Genomic DNA, 24,534 nt, shown 5'->3' on the forward strand with positions numbered 1-24,534 from the left:
CCGTGAGGCAGGACCTTAACATGAGCCCAGGGCTAAGCCCAGCAGCATCCAGGCCTTCTCAGAGGAGAAGAACTGGCCTGAGAGAATTTCCCAGTTCAGTGGATGTCGGAAACGGGTCACATACAGATCTGTTGCCTTGTGGAGCACAGCTGAGAAGCACATAATTACATCCACCCAGGACAAGCTTCTCAGCAGTGATCCTGTCAGTTGCTCTGTCTTCCTTCGATTATGTCTACCAAAGAGTAGAATACAGCTGGGTGGCCTGCTTTCTCTGGCTACTAGCATGGTGTCAACAGGCAATTGCTGGCCTGTTACAGTGAGCTCTTCTGTACTGCCCCTTATACTGCTGGAGATGGATCTGACAGGTTGAACCTAGGATTTTCAAGTGACACCCATCTCCATGCTGGGGACAGAATGGTCCAGCTCAGGCTGCCTGGAGGGGGCTGAGGAGAGGGTAGTTACCACCTCTGGCTCTGTGGTCAGGGCAGACTTCATCCTCCTGCCTGCTGGGTGTTGGGCAGTAGGCATTTCTGGGACCCCCAAGTGCCTGGAGAGCCAGGTGTTTGACATTTCCACCCATGTGGGAACGAGGCTCTGAGCTCTAAAAATTGGTGTCTGGTGAGGCTCCCTCAAGAGGCAGCAGTGTGTCCCTTCACTGTGGCAGCAGGCACCCGCTCTATGACCATCCCTAGTGCACCAGGAGCCAGCTGTTCCCGAGACCCAAAGGTGGCTAACCAGCAAAGTCCTCATGTGATGCCTGGGTTACTGACACTCAGATCAGAGTGAATGCCTGGCAGCTGTCACCCTGTCACTCTCTCTAGTCCATGGCTGCCTGCAGCTGAGATGCTGCATCTCCTGTCCGTGGGAGGCCCTGAGCTGGGCCATCCCTTCTTTATGTGAGTTTCATTGCACAGATACATGAAAAGGCAGGGAATGAGCCTCAACTGTGTGGTTGTGACATCAGTGCTGTGTGAGGCACACCTCTGAGCTGTACTCTGGCTTCTCAAGGGCGGTCATGGTCTAGGCACTCTGAGGCATTCAGTAGCTGCCTCAGCCGGAGACCCAGGTGCTTCTTCCACAGCCCTGGGCTCCCCAGCCGGGCTTCCTGTGCCTGAGCCTTGGGTAGAGGGTCCTAGTGCCCGTCCTGTTTGAAAAGCAGGTGCCCTGTGTAATTTTAACAGCTAGACCCAATGGCAGGATCTGTTCCAGAGACATGGGCTTGTCCCTGTTTTCAACTCAGTGGAGTTTGGCAGTCTTATCCAACCACAGAGCCGGGCCAAGTCATATGTCTGTCCCTGGCTCCTGGCACTTTCCCTCGCTTCTTCTGGCCTGGCTCTCCCAGTGCAAACCATCCCCCCTTTCCCATGTCCTGGAGGGATCTGGCTGTTAGACACTGGGTAATGCTTGTCAGTGAAAAAGCTGAGAAAGAGTATTAGGACTCTTTACCAGGACACTGAAACCTACGTCTGCTCAGCGGAGCACGTCTCTCTGATTGCAGCAAGCTGTGGCCACAAGCTCCTGGCCTGCCGGGCCTAGCTCACCTGGCTCACTGCTTGGGGACCTTTTCCTGGCCGGCCTATCTTCCCAGTGGTTCTGGGTGGTCCCAGGACTAGACTAGGAGGTCTTGTGCTGGTCACAGAGGGGCAGGGAGCTGTGGGAATAACTTAATAATTTGTCGTTCCTTTCTTCTCAGCTCTCCTTGCCTCCAGTCACCACAGATCATTCAGGGTTGACCATCAGAACAGAGTGTCCCTTTCCCCCAAAACGGCTGAGATAAGTTTTGCCAGCACAGCCACCTTGCTTGCTCCTTCCTGCCATGGCTCTGGAGGGCTCGCAGCAGACAGTGCCATCCGTGAGCCAGAAGTTCTCACTGTCTTCCCTGTGCAGTCGCCAATCGCAGCTCCACACACAGGGGCCTGGCAAAGCAACCAGGTGTCGGCAGGGAGCCTCGGGAGAGTCGCTCGAACACCAGGCCTAGAACTGTTTCTGTGAGGTTTGGAGGGGACTGGATGTGCGTTGGCTGCTTGATGGTATGAGGGGCAAGTTGTTTAGTCCTCCATGTGCACAGTGTTGTGCCTGTGAACAGCGTACTTCTAGGGGAGCCAAGCTGAGCCCTTACAGGGCTCAGGAAAGAACACACACACACACACACACACACACACACACACACACACACACACACACAAGACATTTGGCAAATTCTAAATTCAAACTAGATACTCACACCCAGATGCTTGTTACTATAGCTTCAACTCTCTACAGAATTTTTAAAAAAGTTTTTCCTTTTTTTTTTTTTCTAAAGAAAGCTGGAGAGTCAAGTGTGTTGGCTCGCACCTTGTAATCCCAGGACTTGGAAGGCTGAACCAGGAATATGATGAGGTCAAGGCCAGCCTTGGCTATGTGGCAAGTTCAAGGCCAGCCTGGGCTACCTGAGACTGTGTCTCAGAAGATGAAAAGAAGGGAGCTGCCAGGATGACTCAACCTTGCAAACACACGGACCCACTTAGAGAAACAAGTGTGGAGATGTGACCCCAGCTCTGGCAGGGATGCGGGAAGCAGACAGGAGGATCCCTGGGCTCACTGGTCAGCTCATGTAATTTAATCAGTGAGCTCCAGGCCAGTGAGGGCTCCTAGGACAAAGGAGGTATACATGTGCGCGCGCGCGCACACACACACACACACACACACACACACACACACACACACACACACACGGAGACAGAAACACAGATAGAGACCGGCAAACAGAGAGACAGTTGGACAGAGACAGACAGAGAGAGATTGGAGAAGACGGTTTCCACACTAACACACCAGGAGGCTTTTCTGTGGGGTGTGTCCTGTTGATCATGCTTTGTCCTTCTTACCATGATGGCAGCGTTGAACCAATTTAGCTCTGTGAACCGCAGAGACTTAAGAATGTCTGTCACTATTCATCCAGCACCTTGTTGACTTATAGATCTGTTGGTAGGTTATCTCAGTCCTCCTGCCTCAGTTTCCCGAGTGCTTGTGTTATAGGGGTGCACTGCCACACTGGATCGGTTTGCTTTGTGTTTAGGGTTCTTTATCAAGTTGAGGATATTTTCTTCTTCTTTTTTTTTTTTTTGGTTCTTTTTTTCGGAGCTGGGGACCGAACCCAGGGCCTTGCGCTTCCTAGGTAAGCGCTCTACCACTGAGCTAAATCCCCAGCCCCCTCTTCTGTTCTTCATGATGGTGATGCTGGTATTGTTGGTGGTGATGGTAACGGTGGTGGTGGTGGTGATGGTAACGGTGGTGGTGATGGTAACGGTGGTGATGATGGTGGTGTCCACAGTGATTTTTCAGGAGGGGACACCACCCATTTGCATGTCATCCTTGCACAGTGCCTTGCTAACCTCCGTGTGTGTACCACTGAGGTCTGCACTCATTTTGGCTTTCTAAACCATGTAAATATCTGTAAACAATTCTACCAGCTTAACCAATCAGGCTGCTTCCCTTTGATTGCTGATTTCTGTCCAGCACGCTGGCTTTCCCGTGGAGACCTGGCCTAGCCTTGCTCTTTGATGAGTCACTCGCTGATCTTCCTGGGGCTCTGTCATGGTTGTGAGAGATTATGCAGCAACAGTTCTCTCTCTCTCTCTCTCTCTCTCTCTCTCGCTCGCTCGCTCGCTCGCTCGCTCTCCAACCCTCTCTTTTTCTTTCTTTTTTAAAATAATGAGTAGATTAGACTAGCTTCAAATGTGTTGGGCAGGGAACAGGCATCTTCTGCTTTTTTACTTCTCTTCCTGTCTTGAGAGAGTTTGAGAAGCTGGGTTCCTGATCTGGATGTTCTCAAGGTCTCACTCTGGGCTCGCTGCGCTTGGGTAGGTTTTTCTTTTGAGTGCTAGTATTTGACTTCCATCTTGCTTTTCTGGTTCTTAAGTAGAGTCTCATCTATGACTATGGTTTCTTTTTGAGCCTTAAAAAATTTTTTTATCAGATTTATTTATTTGTGTGTGTGTGTGTGTGTGTGTGTGTGTGTGTGTGTGTATGTATGTGTGTGTGTGTGTGTGTGTGTGTGTGTGGTTTTGCCTACATGGATGTATGTGTACTTTATGCATGCCTATGGATGGTGGTGAGTACCAAGTTGGTTCTGGGAGCTAAATATACCCTTATCTGCAAGAATGGTTAGTGCTCTTAACCATTGAGCGAGCGATCTCTTAAGCACACTCCCTCCTCCTCCTCCTCCTCCTCCTCCTCCTCCTCCTCCTCCTCCTCTTCTTCCTCCTCCTCTTCCTCTTCTTCTTCCTCTCCTCCTCCTCCTCCTCCTTCTTCTTCAGAAGGGTGAAAGCAGGTGAAGTAAAGTATCTCTGTGTAGATCAGGCTAGCCCAGAACTCCCTATGTAGGGCAGGCTGGCCCGTATTCTGTCATATCCAAATATAGCAGTCCTTGGTCTTTGATGCCCACACAAGGCGAGGGGCCATTAGTTGTCACTCATTTTATGGAGTCCAAGTAAGGGAGTGGCACTTTCCTCAGCCTAGTATGGCCAATAAGTTCTTGGGCTTGGTTTTCTGATATGATTTAGTATATCCCTGTGCCCCTACAGTCTCAATTCACCTCAGCAACTTTTAGGGTGGCACTCTTTCTGATCTTAGAAACAGTGATTTATCAGTCTGCTGGATGGATGCTACCTGGGTACAACTTCTGGGTCCACCCAGGGGCAGTCCTCATCCTCCCTCAAAATGGAGCCAAAGCTGCTTCTGAAATGAAGTCTCCTCCCAGTCTCCTTGGAAGGCCACTCTGTACAGTCTGGAGTCACTTAGAGCAGAGCACAGCCTGGCACCTGCCCACCAGGAGAGAGCTTTTTCAGTCAAAATGTGCCCATCTTTTTCTTAATGTCTGAAAACTTTGATTTTATTTTTATTTTTGGTCTCACTGTGTAGCCCTGGCTATCCTGGAGGTCCATATGTAGATCAGGCTAGCCTCACGGAGATCCACCTGTCTCTGCCTCTTCTGAAATTCAAGGTATATGTCACCATGCTCAGTTTGACAAAAGAATTTAACCAGAGCTGCAGGTAGATTTTGTGTGTGGTACTTTTTCTTTTTCCTTCCCTGTCCACTTTTTCTTGCGGAGCTAGGGACATAATCCCAGGCTTTGTACACTGTGGAGCTCTCTGCACTGAGCTTCACGGCCCTTCATGTCATTTCTGAGCGACTATCGCGTTGTTTTCCCATTGTAGTTTATATGATACCCCTGACACGATGGGAACCTTACCAAAAGGCAAAAAGCGACCCTGGCTTCATTGGGAAGATCCAAGAGCCAAAGAACCATCCGTCACTATCAGTCCCCTCTCCTAGCATGCTGCTGTGGAACGACGTCTACCTTAGTCACGTATTTCACGTCTCTTGACATTAGTAGTTGGTCAGGAGTCCAGCTCTTGCTCTGTCACCCTGGCTGGGTCCTGTGCTTGGTGACCTTTCCTGCCTCTGCTTCCTGAGGCTGAGGCTGCAGGGCATCTGTGCTTGCCTTTCCCACGTTCTCTTCTATGTGCAGTTTTTATTTTTTTATTTCATTTTGTTCTATTTTTAATTTTTCAGTAGAACTGGGAATTGAATTTGTGTGTGCTTGGACTTGTAAATAAGAACCTGAACTTTAGTCCCTAGAACCCACATAAAACTGCTGGGCCTGGTGGTTGTCACTATAATGAAAGCTTTGGGAGGCAGAGATAAGGGAACCTGAGGGACAGACACTGCCAGCCAGACTGGCTGGACTTGTGAGTTTTCAAACTAATCAGAGACGCTGTTTCAAAGGAGGGGAGTGGTATTTCTTTTGTTACTTTGTTTCTTTCTTTGTTTCTGTTTATTTTCTGAGACAGTGTGTTCACAATGTAGCCTTGGCTGACCTGGAACTTGCTCTAGACCCAGATGGTCTTGAAGTCAGAGATGGACCTGCTCCGACTCCCTAGTAGTGATCATATTAAAGACAGACTATCCTCAACTATCTTGTTTATTTTGTTTATATATACATATATATGGTGTGTGTGTGTGTGTACACCTACGTGTGCATGTGTGTGTGTGAGTGTGTGTGTGAGTGGTGTTCATGTGTGGTATGTGTGTGTGTGAGTGCACCTACTCGTGCATGTGTGTGTGTATGCATGTTCTGCCTGCATGAATCTTTGTTCACCATGTGCCTAGTGCCTGCACTGGGTGTTGGACCCCTTAGAACTGGAGTTAACACATGATTGTCATCTGTCATGTGCATGCTTGGAATTGACCTGATATCTTAGGGAAGAGCAACCAGTGCTCTAAGCCATCTCTCTAGCCCTAGTGGGTACCATTTCTGAAGATGACACCTAAGGTTGTAACACACACACACACACACACACACACACACATGCACACGCACACGCACACGCACACGCACACGAACAAGTTTTGGAGGTAAAAAACATCCTGGCTGGGATTGATTTGGTCAGTTAAACAGTACAGAAGAGACCAGATTATTCAAAGATGCAATGCTTTGAAAAGTAAAAAAGGCAAAGAAGAAAACATCAGTGGGACTATGTCAAGTGGGAAAGAACATAAAGTTGATTTCTATGTAAAGGTCTCATGTGCTGGGACAAAGTAAGGCCTTGATTTTTTCCAACTTTGGTGAAAATTTAAATGCAAGAACTCACCAAAGCCTTCTTTGAAGAAGCAAGGCAATTCACAGTGCCACGTCCCAAGTGAGCTGTTGAAGCCAGGCTGGTTGGCTCCTGTCACTACAAAGGGGCAGAGCTGAGAGTGGAGCAGATTTTCCTCAGGAGTACATGGACCAAAGACAATGTAGAAGCAGCTTAAGATACTGAAAAGAGGCCAGGCTGGGTGGTATACGCCTCTAATCCCCCAGCCCCAGGGAGGTCGGGAAGGCAGGAGGATTCTGAGTTTGGGGCCTGTTCTCTTCTCTTGAGGACACCAAGACTCAAGACCCGACCACTGTCAAAGGCACTGCCATCTGCAGCTGTCGGATGGGGTGGGAACACAGACAGTCACCCCGCACCCACCCAGCAGAATTAATGGTCTTTGGCCTTAAGAGAGAGACCCGTCACAAAAAGCGATTCCACTTACATGTAGTTGCTAGAGTTTGCAGTGTGCAGAGACGGGGAAGACAAAGCTCTGTGAGTGGAGAGTGCCAGTGGCTTCACAACCATGCACAGGTGCTTAACATGCCTCAGGATGGTCCGTCTTGTGCAGGTTTTGCCACAGTTTAAAATGGAGGTTTAAGAGTGCTGATCCTCAAAGGTTGGGATGTGGTGTGGCAGGGCTGTCAGGGGCCACTCCAATGTGTGGAGTGGATGGGAAGGGTCACCACCACAAGGTGAGTGGTAGCTCTGGTTAGGACAGCTCCTGGGGCAGAGGGAGGCTTTTCTGTTGTTCAGGGCAGACACCGCAGCCCAGTCCCATTGCTTAGGGACCTGTGGGTCTCTGCAGTGGTCTCTTGTGTCCTGGAATGTAACTGGTGCCTGTCTCAGGCTTTGTTCATTGATGACTCATCTGTGAGCCTCCTGCTATGCAATGGAGTCCAGGCTCCACTTCCCAATCGCCAGGGGCGTGATCCTGGGATTGGCTTGTGTCCCTAATGAAGTTCCTGCCTAGCGCTGTTTGCCTGCTTTGAGAGAAGTGCCTCTCCTAAGCCCCATGTGCCACATTCATGACCATGTCCTCCTCTTCTAGGCCCTGCAGGTCGGACACCCTTGAGGACAGCCATCGCCTGGCCCTGCTAGCCTGTGCCTTGGTAAGTGAAGAGAGCACGGTGGGTTTCAGGAGTTTCTGCATGTCTCTGTGTGTGTGTGTGTGTGTGTCCTGAGCATAGCCTAGATGTGGGTCACCTGTGTGACATGGCCAGTTCCAGGTAGTGGAAGATCTTTGACCCAAGTGCATACCTAGGTTAGATAGGACTACTGGGACCATCTGAGCCCTGGGCATGGCCAGGCCTTAATATGTCTGCTGATTTGTTTTTTAAAAAGGACATGCATTTTAATGTCCTCTATGGTTCCGAGGCAGCTGTATCTGTCCTATAGATATATATGTCTGTATCACCAGTGAAGGGCTGGTGAGCTGGGATGCTGGGCTGAGGTGGCTGCCAGGACACAGCTCTCACATGGCATCCCCTCAACAGACTGGCCCCAGAAGCACTCAGGTCTCCTTGAGACCAGCTAATAGCCACCTACCCGAGACCTGAGAGCATGTGACCCTGGGGTCAGAGTTGTTTCCTGATAGAAACAGGGCAGGTGCCTCTCCTTCTGGAGGCCACAGGGGCTGATGGTGGTGGAACACTGGACTCACTATCTGGGTCAGTCGGGCAGTGGGTTCTGGGTCACTAGGCCTGAGAACTGAGCCTAGTCTTCTGTATGACCTGGGAGAGACATCCCTCCCTGCTCCTGCGCCCTCACTCTTTGGAGCTTCATGGCATCCCCAGAGCTTAATGAAGGAGCTGGAGACTCGTCCTCGGTGGTCAAACCTGGATCAGGTGGCATCCTGCCTTTCTTCCAGGGCCCAGAAGACATCTGCAGAGTGGGTGCTATCTGTCCAGTGGATCCGTTGGTTCAGACTGCAGGTTCATGGTTTAGGTCAAGGTCCTAGTTCTTGGCAGGCAGTGGGTAGGTAGTTTAACTTTCTGGGACAGAATCGTATCCAAGAGTATTTTGAAACCCACTCTTTTATTTACACCACAACAAACATTTTGAGTAACTCAGAGCTGAGCCTTTGCAAGAATACATTCCTGTTATCACAGCACTCAGGAGCCGGTGGCAAGAACACCATGTGGTTTTGGCCTGTATGGGCTACAGAGTGAGACCCTGGCTTAAGCCCTCCCTCCGTAATCCACAGCATAAATGGCATTGTTGAACCAAAATCTAGCCTCACACCTTCTTTCTTTATAGTTATGATTTCCTGAAAACAGTATCTAACTTTTCCTTTGTACACACACACACACACACACACACACACACACACACACACACACACTCACACTCACACTGTTGGTGTTTCTGCAAAGTGAACTATATTTCCATACCAGTCCTCCTCACCAAAGATACAGAGATTCTGAAGTCAAGCATCACCATGGCTAGTTGTGTGTGTGGCCACAGCTTGCCCAGATGGGCCAGTGCGATGCTGGGACCTTTCTGGGTCTGGGCTCAGGGGTGGACAGCTGCTTGGCAGAGCTCTGTAGAAAGTAAGCTGTGAGAGGCACTGAATGTACCTCGCCATGGGGACAAGGACTCTGGTTGTGTCACATCTGAGGGCTAGGAAATGAGGGGGAAGAAGTTCCTGAGGTTGGGGACATTGCTGGACCTGCGAAGCTAGGAGTGAGGCCTAAACTGGCTCTACAGTGCAGTGTCTGGGGTCAGCTCAGTGCCCACAGGGCACTGACAGGGCTCTTGGTAAGGGGCAAGACAGGAACAGTTCACATATGGCCCTGGGCCTCTGGCCGTCCCCGCTATCCCAGCACTAATGTTGAAATTTACAGTAGCACATTTGCTTCCAACAGCTGGCATCTCTTGAAAGCTTTCCAAGGGCCAGCAAGATGTGCCAGTGAGTCAGAGCACTTCCTGTGACTGAATCTGACCACAGAAAACATGGCAGAAGGGAAGAACTGACTCCTCGGTGTTGTCCTTTGACCACCACATGCGTGATATGGCATGTAACACCCCAAAGTATTTATAAAAAATAATAAATGAGACTGGAGAGATGGCTCAGGGGTTAAGAGCACTGACTGCTCTTCCAGAGGTCCTGAGTTCAATTCCCAGCAACCAATCACATGGTGGCTCACAACCATCTGTAATGGGATCTGATGCCCTCTTCTGGTGTGTCTGAGGACAGCGACAGTGTGCTCACATATATAAAATAAATAACTTTAGATAAATAAATGCAGACATTCAAATAGCTAGTAAACATCTGTAAAGGTGCGTGTTCCAGGGTATGGTGCAGTGTGGGATACTGGAAGACCCAACATTTGGAGAGCCCTGCTGTGGGAGGAAGTACATGAGGTTCTGGGCCTTGGTGAGATTCTCCAGGGCGTTCAGGAGACCTTATCTAACAGCGCAAAGTAATTGGCCAAAAGGGATTTGCCAGCCGAATTAGCAGTTTGGAGGGGGTGGGGAATAGGAGATGTGTGTGTGTGTGGTCACCCAGGGACACAGAGGACTCCAGTAAGTGTGGCCAGCCCTGAGCGGAGTCCGTCTGCGTCTGTAACAGTCAGAGATACTTCCCAGCCTAAATGGCAAGCTCAGGTTGTTTCCAGTCAGGCTGGGAAGCGGGCAGGAGTCTTCGGAGGAGTGGGACTTTCTAGATGGGATCTTGATTGTGTCTCTCAGAACAATGGGGGACAATCCTCTCTCGGGTCTGTGAGTGCTGCAGCCCAGGTGTGTTTCCCTGGTGACAAAGGTCTCAGACAGAGTCTGAGGTTGCAGGGAGGGAGTAGGTGCTGGGTGGATACTGGAGGCCCAGGGTTCCCTGCAGAGCAGAGAAGAGGAAATAGGCGAAGGCTACAGAGGGGCTCACTGTGCAGCGCTGTGTCTTGCTGTGAAGGGCAGAGATTATCTCTGTATTCTGAAGAGGTTACGTGAGGGGAGAGCAAAGGGCGCAGACATCGCCCTGACAGGCTGTCTGAAAATGGCAGACAACTTGCAAAGGGAGGCACTTTTCTTGAAAGAAGAGATGAGTCTTATCAGTGCTGGGTGGGTGGGTAGAATGTCGCCATGCAGACACAAAGGTAGGAGCCTGGCGTGTGCGTTAACTCTGTTCTCAACACTTAAATTTTAATTATAGAAGTAGCATATGCTTGTAGACATTGAACCAGAACCAAATATAATAAATAAAGCTATATTCCTCACTCCATCCAGGATCTTACTCTTCTGGGAGGATCCACAAACCCAGAGTGGTTTGTAATTAATCTTCCAGAACTCATAAAAAGCTCCGAGAAACATACAAGCAGATGGTGTCAGCAGAGTGCTTACCCAGCACGTATGAAGCCTTGGGATTGACCCCCGAACACTGCATACATCTGCATGATGACTGTGCCTGAAGTCAGTGCACTCGGGAGACAGAGGCAGGAGAGTCAGGAGATCAAGGTCTTCCTCCGTTACATGTCAAGTGTGAGAACAGCCTGGGCTTGGGCTAGGCTATACCTTGTTTCAAACAATCATACACATTTTTTTTTTTTTTGGTTCTTTTTTTCGGAGCTGGGGACCGAACCCAGGGCCTTGCGCTTCCTAGGTAAGCACTCTACCACTGAACTAAATCCCCAGCCCCAATCATACATTTTTATAAAGACAGCCAAACAGTTACTAAGTGCGGTTCTGTGAAGCCTCTGCAGCTGGATCCCGTCAGTTCCCACAGACCTGCCTCCTTTTAAAAAGCTCTTCTTGGCGGGCAATGGTGGCATACCCCTTTAATTCCGGTGTTTGGGGGGCAGAGGCAGATGGCTCTCCAAGTTCGAGGCCAGCCTGGTCTCATAGTGAGTTCTAGAACAGCCAGGGCTGACCCACAGAGAAGCTCTGTCTCAAACAGCAACTAAAAGCCCATCTTGGTTCACTAACATCCTGAAGTGTGTGTTTATTACAGTGTGTTCTCAATCGTGCCTACGCCTGTAGGCTCTGGGATGGCTTAAGACCGTTGACTGGAATGGCCCCTTTACTCATGCCTCTGGTTTAGAGAGCAGTGATGAGCTGGCCTGCTCATCTTCCCATGAGGGCCAGCTAGGGCCAGAGGCCATCTTTTCAAATAATGTGGCAGACTCAGCCCTCACAACCCTGCAGGCTGCCCCAGTAAGCTGCCTCCATGGAAGTGGACTTTGCCTTCCCTGTTCTATAGAGCTGACTCTCTGCACCTGTCCCTCCAGCTGGTGCTGTTTGTAAGTTTCTCTGGTGACAAGTGGCTTCGGGAGGAGAGTGGTCTGGCCACGGACACCTTTCCACTGAGGACTGTCTGCTACCTGCACGGTGGCCCCATGTGTAGAATACAGGTAAAGGGCTGAACATGTGCACTTTTCTGGTACCTCTGACCTGTGTGGATGGCATCCATCAGCAAGGTCTCCTCCTGCAACCCTCTGCAGGCCACGCCAGATGCACCCCCTGCCTCCATCTGCTGCGTTTGGCCTCGTGGTTGCTCTGATTGAGTGTCGTGGGTCTTGTCTCATGGCTACCATCTGCTAGGTTCTGCTCATCACATAGGAAGCTGAGGCTACATCTGAACATGGTCTCTACAGTGCTAGCACACCTGACCTTTAGTCAGGGTCAGCTTTGTATGGAGTGGGGCTCTGGGTAAAACTATGGGAGGTGACATCTGCAATGTGTCCTGGTCATCCTCGTTGGCGGGGACTTTGCCTTTCCCCTGATCACCCAGTGTGGGCTGGAATCAGGAGGCGAACTCACAGGAACTCAGGGGACATGGAGGAGTGTGTGTCTCCACTACACACTATAAGGCAGATGCTACTGTGTGAGGCCACACTGTGTTTCTCTACTTCACTGTCTTCCTGGAGGGAAGATAATTTTCCTGTATGAGGTATGCTAGCTGCTGTGTAGACCCCCCCCAGCAGAGGTAGCGTGGAACCCAGAGGAGAAGGCTATGTGCACAGAGGGTGTGGCACTCTGGACTCCCACGAGGGAAGCCTCATGGGAAGCTTTGTTTCTTACCCTGGCTTTAACAATGTCTTGGACTTCCTGAAACCATCCCATCACTGACACTCTATATTTTTCTCCTCTGATCTCTGTTAAGGTGAGTGCCAGTGATCCCCCTGCCTCAGCCTCCTGCATGCTGAGACTGCAGACAAGTCCAGCCTTACCAGTTCCTCCCTCCTGTCCCTCTTTAGTGCAATGGCTGCGGATGGGTCTAGAACAGGTCCCTGTGACAGGTGGCTTTTCCTAGCATTCATAGAGCTATCCTGTTCTTCCTCTCCCTTTATCCTTTATTGTCATGGTCCCATGGATTGATTTGCTGTAGCTCACCTTCCCATGTCCTGGACACGGCAGCTTCGATGGCGTTTTGGTTTGCTGCATAAGGCTGGGGCCAATCTGTAGGCTGTCTTGTCTGCTCCTGGCTGAGGCAGACCTTTCCAAGGGTCCTCCTCTCTTGGTCCTGGCACTTTCCGTGTCTCCTCTCAGTAATGTGCTGACCGGAGCACAGATGCCTCTGGCAGACGGCAGAGTAGAAGTGTCAGCTCGGATGACTTACCATCATACATATGTGGAGTGTTTCAAATTGACTGCTGCACCGCTGTCTAATCAGAAAGTAGGTTTGAACTGTCAGGCTGCTGTCCAGTGTTCACGCAGAAGAAGCGCCATGCATCCATTGCGTGTCTTCAGAGCTAAACATGGACGAGCTGTCACCTCAGAGTGCTGCCAGCTCGGCTGGCCAAGCTCCTCCACCCCTCTGGTTCCCACAGGTCCCCTCCCCTTCTTCCAAGGTGTTCCCTAAGCTCCCTAGGGAGGGATTGGATGGAGAGCTATGACCTGGGCTCTTTTCACCTAATGTGTGGCTTCTGGGTTTCAGTATCCTCTCCCATCAGCTGCTGAGGCAGCCTCTCTGACTGGACTAGCGCTGAGCTGTGAGGGTAGCAGAATGTGATCAGGGGTCATTTCATTAATTTCTCTCTCTCTCTCTCTCTCTCTCTCTCTCTCTCTGTCTCTTTCTCTCTCTGTCTCTTTGTCTCTTGCTGTCTTTCTCCCTCCCTCCTCCCTCCTTCTCCCTTCTTCCCTTCTTCCTTCCCTTTTCCTTGCCAGTCATATTTTGTCCTACCCAAGGCCTCTGAGCTGTCCAGCCTCCCGTTCCTGGTCATTCAGGCAGTGATTGCGCCTGGGCTCCCTCTTGTGGTGTGAGCTTCTAATTAGATCAGCCATTGCTTGGCCATTCCTAGTGCCCCAGCGCGCCTTATAGGGGTTGAAGGTTTTGTTACTGTGTTGGTGTCCCAGTCCCACACAGGAAGGCTTGCTTGGTTACAGAAGATGACTGGTTTAGGCTCCATATCCTAGGAGTCCTCACTAGGGTCGCCTCGGTAGATTTCAGGGAGTTTCTGCTGCACTAGGTTTCCAGATTGTCCTCCCAAATGTCCCCCAATTCCAGCTGTTTCTTCTAGTACTCTTTCCCTCCACCCCTCCCCACCAGATCCCACCTAGTCCTGTCCCCATCCCCAGTCTGCCTGCAAAATCTATTTCTCCTGCCCAGGGAGCTCTATGCGGCTGTCCCCCCCACCCCACCCCGCAGAGCCTTTCATGTTACTTAGCCTCTCTGGGTCTGTGGATTATAGCGTGGTTATCCTTTACTTAGCAGCTCATATTCACTTATAAGTGAGTACCTGCCGTGCCTGTCTTCCTGGGTCTGGGTTACCTTACTCTGAATTTTTTTCTAGTTCTATTCATTTGCCTAATTGCGTAATTTTTTGTTTTTACAGCTGAATGATACTTCATTGTGTGAATGAGTTACATTTTCTTTATCCATTCTTCTGTTGAGAAGACAGCTAGGTCGTTTCCGGTTTCTGGCTATTATGAATAAAGCTACTGTGAACATAGTTGAGCAAGTGTCCTTGCGGTATGATGGCATGTCCTTGCGGTATGATGGCGTGTCCTTTGGGTATACCCAAGAGTGGCATAGCTGGGTCTTGAGGTCGATCAATTCCCAAGTTTCTGAAAAATACTGCCATATTGATTTTCATCGTGGCTCTACAAATTTGCACTCCCACCAGCCAGGGAGGAGTGTTCCCCTTGCTCCACCTCCTGGCCAGCGTGACCCATCACTTGCCTTATTGATCTTAGCCATTCTGACAGGTATAATAAGGTGGGATCTCAAAATAGCTTTGATTTGTATTTCCCAGATGGCTAAGGATGTTGAACATTTCTTTAAGTGTTGCTAAGCCATTTGAGATTCCTCTGGTGAGAACTCCGTTTCGATTGGCACCCCACCTTTAATTGGATCATTTGGTCTGCTGATGTCTAGTTTCTTGAGTGCTTTAGATATTTTGGGTATTGGCCCTCAAGAGATGTAGCATTGGTGAAGATCTTCCCATCCTACAGGCTGCCATTTTGTCCTACTGATGGTGTCCTTAACCTTGCAGAAGCTTCTTGGTTCCATGAAGTCCCATTTATCAATCGTTGGTCTTAGTGTCTACACTGTGGGCTTTCTGTTCAGGAAGTTGTCTCCTGTGCCAGTTCGTTCAAGGTGAATCCCCACCTTCTCTTCTTTCAGGTTTTCAGTCCTCTGGCCACAGGGCCTCTCCCGTCACCAGCCCCGGCCCAAGGCTATAGTGGATGGTTCACCAGCGTGTCAGGGCATGACTGAAAGAGCAAATTAAGAACTTCTAAACTATGACTCAGTAATAAGGAGCCGTACTGTCAAGTGCCACAAGGAACTGGGGACTGAGACCAAAAACCACTTTTTTTCTCACCTCACAGCCCAGTGTCTGCACCTTGAGAAGCAGACTCCTCCTCTTCTAAGAGTGCTCCCTGTGACAGGGAGGACCGAGAGTGGGCAGCTGTTCTCTGGGCTGCAGGAACTCATCCCTAGGCCTGCTTGCTTCTATTTCTGTCTTTCCTCGTGGTCTCCAAGCCTCAGGATTACTGCCTTCCCTTGCTGGTTCATGTGTGGTCTGGTCACACTTGGCTTTTTCCTTTTCACTCGTTCACCTTAAAGCCCCACTTAGTGCCTGCCCTGCTTGAGAGGCTGGGCTGGTGAGTGCTGATGAGCCGTGGCGATCCTAGACACAGCTAAGGGTCAGGAAGCAAGGAAAAATGGGCTTGGGTGGGGGAGGCTTGTGAGACACCCTGTGCCCTTCTCTGGACTGCAGAGAGAGGCATTATCTGTTTGTGGGCACACATGGGTACTTGGTGGGTGTTGGCGGGAGTCTGGCTGGGCTCTTACTCCAGGCCACACCCCTGCTTTGCCTCTGGTCCAGAAACCTGTCTGGTGTGATCAGGTGTCAGGGTCTGGGTCCTGCTCCTCCCAGCAGTGAGGATAAAAAGCCAGCCCAGTCTGCCTTCGGGCACCTACAGCTCTGCTGGGGACCTGCCTGCACAGGTAAGGGTGACTGTTAGTGTGTCCGCATCACCCGAAGGGAGAGTGACGGGGGCATCTCCTAGACCCTGCCGGTCTTTGGTCTGTCCTTCGGTGGGTGGCCCTTTCCAGATTCCCTCCCTCCACCCTGGTGCTAGATGAGGGTCCTCGTCTACTCTGCTTTCTGGTTCTGGGCCCATGGTTCTTTGTTGCTCAATTTCTAAAGCCAGGTCCCTTGAAAATTTGGCTGAGTGACACTTGTCTCTGTTGGCCTGCTGGCCTCCTTTGGGCGCATCCTTTGGAATGCTTGTTGTTGCTGCTGCCACCATGGCAGTGGGACTTCCCTGAGTGCCTAATCTCTTCTGTGCAGACAGATGTCACCTAGTAAAGGAGATGACAGAGCCTGGCTCCCAGCGTGGTGGCTTCCAGACTTGCATCGCTGCTTCGCCCTTGGAAGGCAGTGAGGCTACACTAAGGCTCTGGGTTTGACAGGCACAGGGTGGGTGGCGAGCAGCATGGCAGCTCCTGGCATTTCCCTAATGCTCACACAGCTGAGCTGGCATGTTGAGTATGTCGGATGGATGAAACATACTCCTGGGTTAGCATCTTCCTCTGGTGTTTTTACCCTGCTCACGAGGGAGTGTTGAATTTAGGCTTACAGCGTCACTGCTGTGGTTTGAACAGGTACTGGGTGTTGCTGATATCCTGAGGGATTGGTGCCTGCTTGCACGATTTCCTCTCCGATCTGTTCCCACGGTTGTGCAATGACTTCTTGGGTAACCAGCCTCTGGATAACGAATCAGTCTCTTGCTTGCAGAAGCACAGCCATCGAGGTGTCACTTGCTGTCTTTGATGAGCCAGTGTTTCTCTTGGACCAGCATCACCTGGAATGGGGTTGAGGGAGGTTGTCCATTCACTGTGGCTGATCAGAGCTGTGGTCTTAGCCCTGGCATCTACTTTATCTGCAGATTGAAATGAACTCGGACCTGCAGGTCCTTCAGGAGAGTATGTTTTTAGACTGCAAAAGTTACCCACATCTTTAGGAGAGAGAGAACTCTGAGATGTGTTGGGGTTGGGGTTGGGGTTGGGGGGGGGGTTGTTCTAAGAAGATGAGCTTCTGTTGCATGGAGTGGAGCCCTTGGATTCTGTCTGTTCTTGCATTCCGGGTTGGGAGTTGGGAGGGTTCCTTGGCCGGGGATACTAAGGGATGTCCGAACTGCAGGTGAATCATTTCACACCTTGTCTTAGGAGTGTGAGTGGATCCTTTGCCTAATAGGGTGCTAGCTCTGCCTGCAGGGCCACAGGCTCTAGATTGGTATGAGGGGAAAGTTAAGAAGATTCTCCTCTGCAAAGATTCCATCCCTTCTCATCCTCAGGCTTCCATCCCGATGAATACCTGAGCCACACCTGCGCTCACCCTATGGCTGTGATGCTAGCTTACCCATGGTGCACTTGACTTTAAAGATTATGTGCACAGAGAGACAAACAGCAGCGAACACAATCACCCAGAAACCAGGATAATGAGTTCAGCATGCTATAAGAGAAATAATTTAAAACATACATTGTTTACACCTGGGATTCTGCATTGCTCTTTTGAACTGTGGAAGCCAAGCCATGGGGATGGGATGTGGAAAGGGGGAGGGGAGGGAAGAAGAGCGAGAGGTGGGGGGGGGAGAGGGCGGGGAAGAGAGGGAGAGGGAGAGGAAGAAGGAGAGGGAGTTTTCCCAGTTTTGCCCAGGGTCATCCACAGCCCGACCATTTCACAATCTTCACAATCAGGTTCCAGGTGGTGCTGCTTGTCATGCCTGAAGTAATGGTGAGGACAGGGTGTGCAGCACCCTGAGGAGCGGGGGTGATAAGGCCTGGCTTCGGTTCAGAAGGCAGAGCTGTGACCCAGTCCCCAGGAGCACAGGGTGCTGGGGGTAATTAATGAAGCCGTGGTGTAAGGGATCAAGAAAGAAGTGTTCCTGCGTTCTTAAGGCTACACAGCCGTCTTGGCAGACTCTAGAATGTTCATCCAGTGGCTACTGGGAGGGGTATGTGGGAAAGCCTCACTGCCCTGTTCTATAATTAACCTCTGTAGGGCAGGCAGTCTCCCTCTCTCATGCTGGGGTGGGCCTTGGGCCTGCAGTACTGAGCTGTAATCCAGCACACATGAGTTCAGTGTGTGTGTGTGTGTGTGTGTGTGTGTGTGTGTGTGTGTGTGTGTCCCACATGGGGGCTGGGAGGGGGTAGTGACTCTGATCACCTACTACAGCATGGGGCTGTACAGACTTGGTTTTAAGCAGATGAGTCGTGGGTCCAAAGCAAGGTTCCTGCTGTCTACTGTCCTGGGAAAGTGGGGGAGTTGCCAGAACCTGTTGCTCCAGAGACAGCGCTTAATACTGACAGTCGATGTATACTACTTCTGGGCTTGGGGACAGGCCCGGGACTGCTCTGATTGACACGTGACTCTCCGGACCCTTTATCTACTTGGGATGCAGTTCACCTTGGAGTGCTTGCGGGGTGATGGATAGTTTGCGTCCTACCAAGCATGTAGCATGAGCAGACGTGGCTGTGGGACTGACTGGAGGCCAGCAGATCCCAGGGCTGCACCAGGCTAGCAGTGGACAGAGCAGGGACGTGGGCAATAGGCAGAAAGGCCAAATGGCTCTTCTAGATGCCCAGCAGGGGTCATCAGAACCCCTGTGCTCAAGATAGCTGTGGCCGAGAGAAGATGGGGGGCTTCCCTCCCTCTGCCGAGTAGGCCCAGCAAAGCGACAGCCACCAGCCAGGCTGGTGCAGTTCCGTTCCATGAGCCCGGCCTGCAGGCTGCATGCAGGAGAATAGATGAGAGAGTTTTACAAGGTGCAAGGAGCAGAAGGCCCAGGCTCAGCCCCTAGCTCCACACTGCCTACCCAAAAAAATGGGAGAGGGGTGCCAGTGGCCACAGTGCTGTGGGCCCATGGCTGCTGCATGCTCTGTAAATGAATGTGACCAACCTGCAGAGGCCCATAGCCAGGGACGTGTCTATTCTGCGGTTCATTTGAGACCAGGCCAGCTTGGGGACACAGGGAGCTGGTGCTCCCATCTCTATTTCTCTTCATGAGAACGTGGCAGATTCAAGCGTCTCCTCTCAAGCGTTTCCTCTACAGAGTAACTGGCCCTGAATTTGAAGAACCCAAACCATCTGTTCATCCTTCCACCCCACCCCCTGGCTCTGTGAACGGTGGCCTCTGGCTGGTGGAGCTGTACTGGGACAGTGTCGCCTTGCCCGCCCGCCCTCCCCCTTCCCCATAAGCCCTGTATTTTTAGTAGGTGACTTTGTGGAAGTAGGTGACCCGGCCCCTTCAGGGAGGCACCAATCGCATTAAGACGGTTGGTCTAACTGGACAGGAGGGGTGGCGACGGGGTGGCCTCTGCCAAGGTCACCCTTCCTGCCCAGTCTGCTCCCTTCTGTAGTGGTCAGGGCTGTCTGTCCTTCTGTTCACGCCCAATAAGCCAGACTATAAAGCTTAGGGTCACTGCTTTCCCGAGGGTTGAGGGTCGATTGCAGGGGTGAATAGTTTCTGCTGTGGCTTCAGATTCTTCCCTCACTGACTCCGAGCTCCATACTGAGGCTCCATTCCTGATGTCCATGGCTCCTTGGGGACCCTGTAGTACACACTGACTTTCCTAGTGGGGGTGGCATCCCCTAAACGGGGTGACTTACTGTCTCTCCTCCTCCAGCCCTGTGTCCTACCTGCCTATGTATGTGCCTGAGAGCGTGAGTGCCAATGTGTCAGAGTGTGAGCAGGGAGGTCAGAGGTCACTTCTGGGAGTCATTCCCTTTCCACCGTGCGGATTCCAGGAATTAAACTCAGGTCACCAGGGCCACATGGCAAACGCCTTTATCCTGCAGAGCTGTGTTGCTGAGCTGGTCCTTAGCAACATTCTCATGGAAATTGTTTCTATGCCCATTGCACACTTCTGGCTTAAAACACACACACACACACACACACACATACACACACACACACACACACACACACACACACATACACACACACACACACCAGATACACTAGATTTCAAGCTTCCTTACTGGGCTTCTTTCGAAGCACCGTTTCGGGTTTGAGCCACAGGATGTCTGAACTAGGAAGGATCCCAGAGCCCTTCGGAGCGGTGCCCAAGGTCAGACAGCAGCTGGGACAGGTGCGGGGTCAGCTGGCACTGAGGAGCACGGCTGTAGCTAGAGGCCACCCAGGGCCTCCTTGGGGTTCCACAGCTGCAGAGCTGGTAAGACCCCAGGGTCAGTACCACAGAGCAAGCATGGTGAAGGCCCCAGGTTTTCCTGTCTCACTCTGATTTAGAGATGATAACACTGATCTTACTTTAATAGGGCTATCAGACTTTCTCCACATTGGCTCCTGAGCACACAGTATCAGCGCTCTGTGCTACAGGAGACTTGCTCACGCATGAACTGTTGTGGGTTCCTGTTCCCTGAGTACCCGTGGGAGCTTCTTGTGGTATTACAGATGGCCAGGCATGCTAGGCCGAGGCTGGTTGGCCCTGCTGGCTGGTACCACATAAATTGTTGGTCTGCCCACCGTGGAGTGGTGTGAGGTAGCTTGCACTGAGGCATGGTGAAATGTGGGGCCCCCATCCTTTACAGCCTAGGAGTGATGTATATAAAAATCAGCCTATGTAAAAATCTCATTCATCTCGCATTTGGAACTTTTTAATTTGAAACCTAAGAAATCTCACCAGGAGCACCAAGTACCAACCAGCTTCCTGGAAGCCAGCAGTCTGACAGGCCTTGGCCTGGACCCTTCTGGGTCTGTCCAAGGCACCTTCGAAAAACCCATCATTCGAAGAGATGGATCCCTTTAGAAATCACACTATAATAAATACATTTTTAGGACTAGAGAGATGGCTCAGTGGTTAAGAGCACCCGACTGCTCTTCCAGAGGTCCTGAGTTCAATTCCCAGCAACTACATGGTGGCTCACAACATCTGTAATGGGATCCGATGCCCTCTTCTGGTGTGTCTGAAGACAGCAACGGTGTACTCATATATAATAAATAAATAAATCTTAAAAAAACATACATTTGTGAACTTAATCCCTGCTTGACCAAGTGGGTCATCCTGGTTTTGGCTTCATGCTACTCCAAGAAGCCAGAATCAGCAGGCAGACATGGCTTAAGCTATGGGTGCTGGCTGGCTGGGGACACATCTGCGTCAAGCCTTTTGTCCTGCTGGTGCGAGGGTAGCAGAGTAGGTGTTGAGGTGCTCTTGAGGGTGAGCACAGCAGGTAAGAGGCAGGACAGGTGCTGTTCTGGCCTGGGTATGGCTCCCCCATGCTGGTCCCCATGTGAGGGTTATGAGTTATTTGTGGTTAGTTTAGTTTCTTACTATGTTTTCTATCCAGCTTTTTTCTGAAAGGTTAAAAAACATGACTTTCAGCCAGGTGTCTTGGTACTTGCCCATAATCCCTGCATGTGGGAATCTAGTCATGAATATGGGGATTAGATATGGACGACAGACAGACAGACAGACAGACAGACAGACAGACAGACAGACAGACAGACAGGGTTTCTTATGTATTGGGTAAGGCAGCTAATGACCTTAGAGATAGCACATGCCACACTTCCTTGAGGAAATGTGTGCCAAGCTGATCCTGCCTGGGCCAGCTCCTCTGTCTTCATGGCCCTGTCTTTATGCCAGCAGAAAGAGCAATGGCAGCCACTCTGCCAGGGCATGTGGACAGCGTGGGCAGTGCCTCTCAGGGGTGCAGTGAACATACCCTCAGGGACAAGCTGGTGACAGGTGGTGTCATTTGCAGATGGTGAGAATCTGGAGAAACCCCAGTGTGCAGAGGCCACCTTGTGTGGGGTTGGGGCGGTAGCTGACGCCTCACCCAGAGCCCCTGGCAGGGTTTAGAGCTGAGGCATGCAGTGCAAGCCTAGGTACGTGGGTGTTTTGTGCCTGGGTGCCATGTTGCTTTGCTCTGGCTTTGTTGCTTTGATTTAGGAAACTCCCCCTAAGACACAGGGACAGGGTGGACAGTCCTCCTGAGTGATTGAGGAGGACAGGAGCCTGCCCCCTGTTACTTAGACTGTAGTGCTCCCATGGCAAGGTGCTCCCTGTTACATAGACTGTGGTGCTCCCACGGCAAGGTGCTCCCTGTTACATAGGCTGTGGTGCTCCCACGGCAAGGTGCTCCCTGTTACATGGGCTGTGGTGCTCCCACGGCAAGGTGCTCCCATGGCAAGGTGTTCCCTGTTATATAGGCTGTGATGCTCCCATGGCAAGGTGCTCCCTGTTACATAGGCTGTGGTGCTCCCACGGCAAGGTGCTCCCTATTACATAGGCTGTGGTGCTCCCATGGCAAGGCACACAACTTGCAGATGGCAGAAATGCCGCTGTAGATTAGGTTGTGCAGGAAGCACAGAGCAAAGCAGGCTGCTTCCTTTGGGTTATCTCAAGTGTCAGAGTTATTTTGTCTGAAGGAACTGCTTCTCCTTGAGGTTTCAAGCTGGTAGCACAGTCATGGTGTCAGATGTTCTAGGAGGAGCAAGTTTTTGTCTGTCAGCCACACACACCACAGTCAGGGAAGGAGGGAAGCTGGAGATGAACTGGGATTCTGCTCACATCTCTTGTACAGAGCCGCCCTCCAGCCCTTGCCTTTCCTGCTGGGTCTCTTCCTTACCACCCTGAGATGACCTCCACAAGCTCGCTCAGCTGTCTGTATCTATCCCTCGTGCTATTCCCAGTGTTCCCAGTGCCAGATGCAGGGGCCAGGCCGGTCCATGCTCTTAGTGCAGAGCCCACCCTTCACAGATAGTCTGGGGTGTCTTCCCTCTCCTTTGTGCCTGCCTTTAAAAATGTCTTGGGGCGATCACGAGCCGCCCAGACAGCACCTGGGGAGAAAGTTTCCAAATATGTGCAGCAGGGAGATGGGGCCCCAGACTCCTGGGCTCACGCCTGGCCTGTTTACTCTTTGTTTGGTCTGCATAGTAACTTCATTCCCCGTGAGTCCCCATGTTGTTGGAAGGGCACTTTACCAGCTGGGTCCCTGAGTTCCCCGGCTGCCTTGTTCCTGGATTCTCTACCGTCACCATCTACAGCACTGGGCTGGCTACGCACGGGTAGGATGCTGCTTTGCTTCTTCTGCATGTGCTTGCTTATGTAAAGATGTGCAGGGTAGACTGGTTCTGGAGCTGAACAGAAGTCACCTCCTAGAGGCGTCCCTACAGAGCCAGGCTGAGAGTGGGACACAGAACCCTCCACTCTACGGTCATGTGATGTCCAGAGGGTCCTCTAGTCAGCACTAGCGAGCAGTAACTCCTGCTCCTTCGCAGAGCTGGAGGGATGGGTGTGGTGAGAACCTTAGAAGCATGGGCGGGGCCGGTGAGAACCAGGCAGCTTCCTCCTGGAGAGCTCCCCAGGTCTCCCTGGCCTTCTGACTTGCAACAAACTGGGTAAGCTGATGAAGTGGTGACCTGGGCTCCTTAACCTAGTAAGCAAAGTAGCAGGGGACAGCGCCTGGCTACATGGACAGTGTGCTTCCCCAGCCCTCAGAGCCTGGTGTGGAGACCTCGTCATTGGTCCTGGACTTAGGCTGTGGTTCAGCCAGGGCACTTTCTTCAGACTTAGAACAGCAGGAGAGCAGGGTGTCTGAGACCACGACATGTCCTCTTCTCACATGCCCCTGAGTCATGAGGGTGCCGGGGCCAGCCCTGAGAGTCCTGTGCTGGAGACACTTCTGGGATGGAGAAGAGCTGGGAGGCTAGAACCGCCGTCTGGGACAGAGGCACCAGGATAGTGCTGCCAGTCACTGTGGTTGCCACAGCACCACACAGCCCCACCATTTCTCCAGTCCCTCTGGAGGCTGTGAACCATGGCCGCTGGCCCCAGCAGTTCTACCCTGTGTCTGTGGGACGGGCTTAGATTCCACCTATGAGTGTGAAGGATGTCTTCTGGGCCTGCTTGTCTTAGCACAATGCTCTCTGTTTCTATCCACACTGAGGCTAAGACTTGCTTTATTTATTTCTTAGTTTATTGACTGATTTTTATGGCTGTATAATATTCCACTGTGTGTATGTGCTAATTTTGCTGCCCGTTCATCCACGGGTGGACAGTTAGGAGATAAGATAGTTCTAATTTCTTAACTTCCATGCTGTCGTACCACAATGGCTTCGCTGATGTGCAAGGGTCTCTCTCCTCTTTCCACACCTTCTCCAGTGATGGCTACCGTACGCTTTGTTTGCACTGTGTCACTGACTACTGTTCCCAGTATGTCTACACCATTTTTTGTTGTCCTTGGCTCCATCTCGACCTGAGCCTGTGTTGGACACTGGTCTCTGCATTAGTGACTTGTCCTGTGGCTGCGATGACACACTTGAGCAAGGCAGCTGAAGGAAGCGAAGGTTTCCACGGGATCGTGGTTGGAAGGCAGGGATGAGGAGGTGTGGGAGTGTGAGGAGGTGCTGGTCACTGCGCATCCCGGGTCAGGAGCAGAGAGGGAGCGAGCGATAAAGGCTGGTGCTCAGCTCACCAGTTCCTGTTTACTTAGCCCACCCACATTTTGGACC

The 24,534-nt window shown here is 51.3% G+C and overlaps 1 protein-coding gene across 16 annotated transcripts in view; it reads left to right on the forward strand.

Moving 5' to 3' along the window:
* Positions 1–24,534, forward strand: part of Agpat3 (1-acylglycerol-3-phosphate O-acyltransferase 3) — a 92,871-nt gene that overhangs the window by 24,976 nt on the left and 43,361 nt on the right. For 13 of the 16 annotated variants that reach the window (XM_087597130.1, XM_087597132.1, XM_087597123.1 and 10 more), the window contains 1 exon segment: positions 7,670–7,730. The exons of 1 other annotated variant lie outside the window; for it this stretch is intronic. The gene's annotated coding sequence lies outside the window, so the exon portion shown is untranslated. 16 annotated transcript variants of the gene reach the window in all.

This window comes from Rattus norvegicus, chromosome 20 (genome assembly GCF_021556685.1).
Source record: "Rattus norvegicus strain SHRSP/BbbUtx chromosome 20, alternate assembly SHRSP_T2T, whole genome shotgun sequence".
Taxonomy (NCBI): domain Eukaryota; kingdom Metazoa; phylum Chordata; class Mammalia; order Rodentia; family Muridae; genus Rattus; species Rattus norvegicus.